The following is a 6,000-nucleotide window of genomic DNA, read 5'->3' on the forward strand; positions in this document are numbered from 1 at the left end:
ATAATGAAATTATTTAGTCTCCAGAGAGTTAAATGTCTCATTAATAATTCATTTAGTTTCTATGTTTCTTGTGTAAAAAAATACGATGTTTGGACTAAATTTGTCCACATTAGCTGGATATCAGAACAAGTCTGGGGTTTTTTAAATGAACACATTCCCAGGCTCCAGCCCAGTCCACATAATTGGAATATCTCATTGTGGGTTCAGCAAAAGCAAGTTGAGAACTAGATGAGCTCTGAATACCTGTCCATCTTTAAGATTCTCTGAAATAAAAGGCTCCTTTAGGATTTTAAGTACTTACCATTAATTAAATAGCTAAGTAAGGAGAGTGGGTTTTCAAGACTTCACCTTGAAGAGAAGAGAAGACAGTGCATCTTGCAATGGCAATGGTCATGTAAGGCAAACACACACACACACACACACACACGCACACAAACATGATTAGTTCACAATACCATTTTATACACTTTTCTATGACGATTGTTGTGAACCCTTGCATTTATGCAGTGTGTTGTCAATGACTTCATCTCCTTATCTTGTGTGGTTTTCGACAATAATCCCTGCCACCACCATAATGTTTGGCTTCTGAGACCCACACTGACAGGTAGGAGAGGAGAGAATGGAGGGAGTGAAGACACTGAGAGCAGAGAACAATAAGAGGTAGCATGTGTGACTCTTCTGGTCATTCTGGGATTTTTGCAGTGTTAGTGAGCTAATTGCAATTTAGAAGGCTGTAGTTGTCTGTCTTACCTGATGAGCTACGCTTACACACACAGCTTCTTTCTTGCCATGGCTGGTAATTAGATGGTGACTTCTGTCCTCAAACAGGCAGATTTGGAATCACTTAGGTTGTTTCTACCCCGGTGATACTGCTGGGCCTTCAGGGCAGTTGTGACAGCTGTAGGGTGAGATTCAGGACAGGACCTGCTACAGCCACATAGGATGGAAGTAACAATTACTGAAGAATTTCAAAGAACATATACAATCCAAAATGGAAATGCTAGTGTTTCCTTTCTTTTTGAATGAATATAGTGTGGACCACTTTGGGTTTAAGATTAAATAAAAAATAAAGACTATAAAAGAGTCACAGCCAAGAAGACAGGAAACTTAATTTTTATGTTCCCTGTGGCAAAGTCAGGTGAGAATGTTTCTGAGGGAAAGACAAAGATTTGAGGGGATATTCCCAGAGGCAATTAGTTGGACCTTGTCTTAGACAACAATGGTGTGTGTGTGTGTGTGTGTGTGTGTGTGTGTGTGTGTGTTTGGGGGCAGGAGGTGAGTGGAGGAGAGAGGGTGCTCACACTCTTAAAACTCACTTAGCTTCAAAGAAGGAGGAAAAGGCTGTGGATCATTTTGGCTAAATGCACCCAAGAACAGTTCTCAGGCAGGCAGTCCTAACACAAATGAAGTAAGTTCTCTTCATTCTCTGGAGATACAGTTTCCATTGAGAAGCCTCTGAAAGCCACAGGCTTGGGAGGCAGTCTTGAGCCCCTCGGAGGTGGGAGAAGCGGCCAGGAATGCACGCGGGAATGAAAGGCCTCCTGGAGCCCAGGAAGAACATTTCGGGAGAAGAAACTCAGATCCATGAAACAACATTCGAGTTGTAATTAGCACATACTCAGTTACAACCATATGAAAATATCTACGTCTATACTCACAAAATGGGCGAAACTTAGAATGGCAGAAAATTTCCAAATTTCCTGTGTGTGTGTGTGTGTGTGTGTGTGTGTGTGCGTGCGCGCGCGTTGTTAATTTTAAATTCTTTAAAAGAGAACATTAACAACCAATGTATCAGGAGTTAATTTATTTAACAAATATGGGTTGAGAACCTACTGTACGCCAGTGAAGAAGCTCTCATGTCTCTTCCACCATGGGCTTCTTCTCCCGTGAGTCCTCAGCCTTGACCACCAGAGCCTTGAGACACCTGCTGCCGCCACAGAGCTGAGGCCCAGAGAAACACCCACAGCCCACTTCCTGCACTCTTCCTCGCAGGGTGTGGGACCTGGGTCTGAATGAACTGGAGGAATACAACAAGTTGTCTTACAGATGTATACTCCTCCCCAGAAAAACTCATCCTTTTGAACATAAATTATTAGCTTGCTTACCTTCAGGAAATAAAAATAGTCATAATCCTTCCCCTTTGACATCACTTTGAATTACTGTCAGGTGATCCCTGGTCGTTGATGCTCTCATTTTCCTCACACAGGCCTATCACTTTGGGAAGTGTACTTTTCCTCCCATAATACCAGAGGCAGGTAGAGATCAGTCCAAATACGAAGTCACATGAGACACAAAGTTGAAGGGACTCGCTGAATAATTTACCTTCTGCACCAACCTTTGCACACACACACTCTTTCCTTGAAATTTATGTGAGATTTTAGGGTCTATGGTAAATACTTGGATTTTGGGGGGTTAACTTTTATGGAATGTGGCAAACATTAAAACATAGCATGACATTAAAAATATGTCGGGGCTATGCCTGCAATAGTTTTCCAAGTTTAGACCACTGCATCAAAATCACCTGGAAGAATTGATTTTAGACCATAGTCTATTTAAAATTATTTAAAAGTCTATATAAGAGAGTTGTAGAAGTATAAAATAAGATTTCTGGGAGTGGGTGTTATAATTACACCAAAGACTTCTCAGTTTGAATGAGCAGATCGACACAGGCGTTCAGACACTGAAGGCTAGCTCTGTGACTAATGCTAGCCATTCGTCCACTCCCAGGAAGCCGCTGATCAGCACTCAGGGCAGCGTCCTTCCCAAGTTTCCTTCCAAACCTTTTCCTTCTCCTCTCCCCCCTCAGCCATGGTCCTCTCTTAGGACTCTCTGTTCAAACGATCTGCATTCTGATTTGCAAATTCTTTCTTTTCTACATCTTTATGTGTTTTTCTTTTTACTTTCCCCTCCTCTTCCAGGCGTTTACCAGTTCTCAAAGGAGGACCTTTAGAGGCTATTTCTAAAAACAGTGTAGAAAAGGCCCGGCTATATGTTTGTCTTCTTTTCCATGGTCTTCTCGCCCTTCTTCCTCCCTGAGTAGAGGAACACGAATGAACGAGACGGACCTAAATGTCACCTTAGCATAGTCCATTCAGGGAGTTCCCAGTTCACTATGCTCCATTGGTGACAATGTTGATGGTGATGATGGTAAGTGTTTATTTGTGGCTAATGCCATTTTTGGACAGCTTGATAGAAGCTGGAGTGGAAATACACTGGAGGATGAATGAATGAATATAAATGCAATCTCTGTAAATAATGATGGTCTGGAGGAAAAAACAAAGGAATAATTTCCACCATTTAGATTCAAGGGATTAGCTGAATTGAATAAATTAGCCTCTTAACATTATAGTATCATACAACAGAAAGTACTCAATAAATATTTGATGACTGAATAACTGAAAAGTTTGTTTTTGTTTTTCTCATTAAAACATGTGCATCAACAAAGCTAAAAATATATGGCTCTCCATGTGGGAAAGCCATGATCACTAAAAATCAATCTGCTTCAAATTTCCACAAATTATCAGCTACTCTTTAAGGACTCAGGGATTGTTGACATTAACCTGGATTTCTAGGAAATCAAGATTTGGTTCAAATTGAAAGATGTAAGATTTTATGAACCCAAAGATTTAAAAGGCATTAAAATAAATATTGACTAATCCCTTCAGGAAATGAGTCTAGGATTAGATTATGTTCCTGTGATAAATTAGAACTTCTCAAGAAAATGAATAGAACATCAGGCACATATTAACATCTGTGTTTTATCTGGAAAAACGTAAAGAACAATACTTGCAATTCTTGTTTGCAAAAGTTACTCAATTTTATTTAAATATGGTATCATAGAACAGTGCCATGAACACATTGGCACCATTCTATTGCTTTTTCAGGGGGAGAAATAATACTCACATCTGAAAATATTTAATCATAAAATGACACCGTTACAAGGATCATTATAAACTTTGTAGGGAAACCCCTTCCCTTCTCGCAAGGGGAAAACAAGGCTCACAGGGAGACAGGATCCACTCAGGACAAACCCCATGGTTCTCAGCAGAGATGTCTAAGTGTGGGGTCCATAATTCATATCTTCTCCACAATCACCATCTTTGACAGATGGTCTCCTTTTTTTAAAAATTCTCACCCGAGAATATTTTTTCCATTGATTTTTTTAGAAAGAGAGTGGAAGGGATGGAGGAGGGAGAGAGAGAGAGAGAGAGAGAGAGAGAGAAAAACATCAATTGCTTGCCTCCCACACGCCCCGAATGGGCCGGGGATCGAGCATGCAACTGAGGTACGTGCCCTTGACTGGGAATCCACAACCCTTTGGTCTGTGGGCCGACGCTCTAACCACTGAGTGACCAGCCAGGGCAGTAACTAATTTTTGTTTACTGGGCTACTTGAAATCTGAAGTGTTCTGTGGAAGGTGGTAAAATATGATGCTTTGTTTCTCAAACTCTGGCCGCAGAACTGCTTTACATACTCTTAAAAACTGCTGAGGACCCCAGAGAGCTTTGTTTATGTGGCTTATTTCTATGAACAAATGTTTCAAATTAAAATCGTTAAATTTTTTAAGGACAAGAATACACAAACCCACATACTATTAGCCTCAGTGCTGCCATCAGCACGCAGCATGAAGCTTCTGGAAAACTAAACTGTATACTAATGAGAGAATGATAGTAAAACTGTCTTAGTGTCATGAAGATAGTTTTGGCCTTGGAGATGCCCACTGCTGTGATGAGAACCACTGCTATTATGGTACAAATTCTGGCTCTGTCACTTACTAATGGCCAAGCTGCTTAGCCTCCCTAGGATTCCGTTTTTTCATCTCAAAATGTGTACAACAGTGTCTATCTTGTAGGTTTAAGGTTAGTATTCCATGAAATAATGTGTATCAGTACCGTTGCATACTTCAGGGTAAGCAGTCAGTACTGGGAGCTGTTAGTAAATGGGGTTTGTATCTAACTGGGAAGTCCTAGCTTATCTGTGCCCAGCGGGGAATTACATCATCAGTCCTACTGGGGTCCTATCCAGCTGGTTCTTCCATCTCCATGATTTCCACCCATTTCTGATTAAAGTAATATTGTTTAAATAAAAATGCCAGTTTTCTAAAGTATCTGTGACTGAGCAGAGAAAGAAGATAACTTAATAGTTATTTAATACTTTTGGAATTTCTCAGGCATTTTGATTGATTAAAGAGGAAGACTGACATTTTATCGACATGACTCAATTTTCAGCAATAAAATGTATTTGCACAGAATGACCTACTCTATATAAAGATGGTATTTGTGCAAAGGAAGAATTGGGCTCAAAAGCTGTTACAACAACTATGACTAAAGTTAGTATCTCTGATCTCCAAAACAGATTTTCAGGTGTAAGCTAATGTAACTTATTTCTGGCCCCTTTTAAATGCTGACATTCCAGTGAGACAGAGAGTTGGGAATTTGCCGAGACCTGATTTGGTTCAATGACTTATGAATAGTGATTGTTTGTGGGGTAGAGTATATTTTGTAAGAAAATGTCTTGAAATATATGGAAGAGATATGTAGGTCTAAAATTAATCTTGAGTCTATGTGCAATTAAGCATAATGTGATAATACTTGTAATTGAAATCCCTAGGAGTACCTTCTTATTCTTGCTGTTAATAAGGCATCCATTTCATTAATTTGGTCACCAAAGACCTATGTTTCTATATGCTAGGGATTGACATATTAGGACTGAAATGTCCACAGAAAGTGAATTGGAGGGAAGAGGCAAGGGTTACAAAAGTATCTAGCTTTTTCCTTTTTGAGGAAGTGAAAAAAAAAGAGACAAGTCAAAAGGCACCTGAAGCTTTTTCTCTACAGCAATGTCTATGGCAGTGGTTCTCAACCTTGGCTGCACATTAGAATGACCTGGGAATCTTTTTTAAAATCCTGATTTCTGGGCCTCTTGCTCCGGAAATTCTGTTTCTTTGTTATAATGTTGTCCCCACCTTTCATAACAAAGAAACAGATTTCCGGAGGATGA

General features: G+C 39.9%; 1 long non-coding RNA gene across 1 annotated transcript in view; it reads left to right on the top strand.

Annotated features, from left to right (window-relative positions):
* LOC111826275 overlaps positions 1-6,000 on the top strand; it is a 30,000-nt gene that overhangs the window by 12,950 nt on the left and 11,050 nt on the right. The window lies entirely within an intron of this gene.

This window comes from Myotis lucifugus, unplaced genomic scaffold (assembly GCF_000147115.1).
Source record: "Myotis lucifugus unplaced genomic scaffold, Myoluc2.0 scaffold_65, whole genome shotgun sequence".
Classification (NCBI taxonomy): Eukaryota; Metazoa; Chordata; class Mammalia; order Chiroptera; family Vespertilionidae; genus Myotis; species Myotis lucifugus.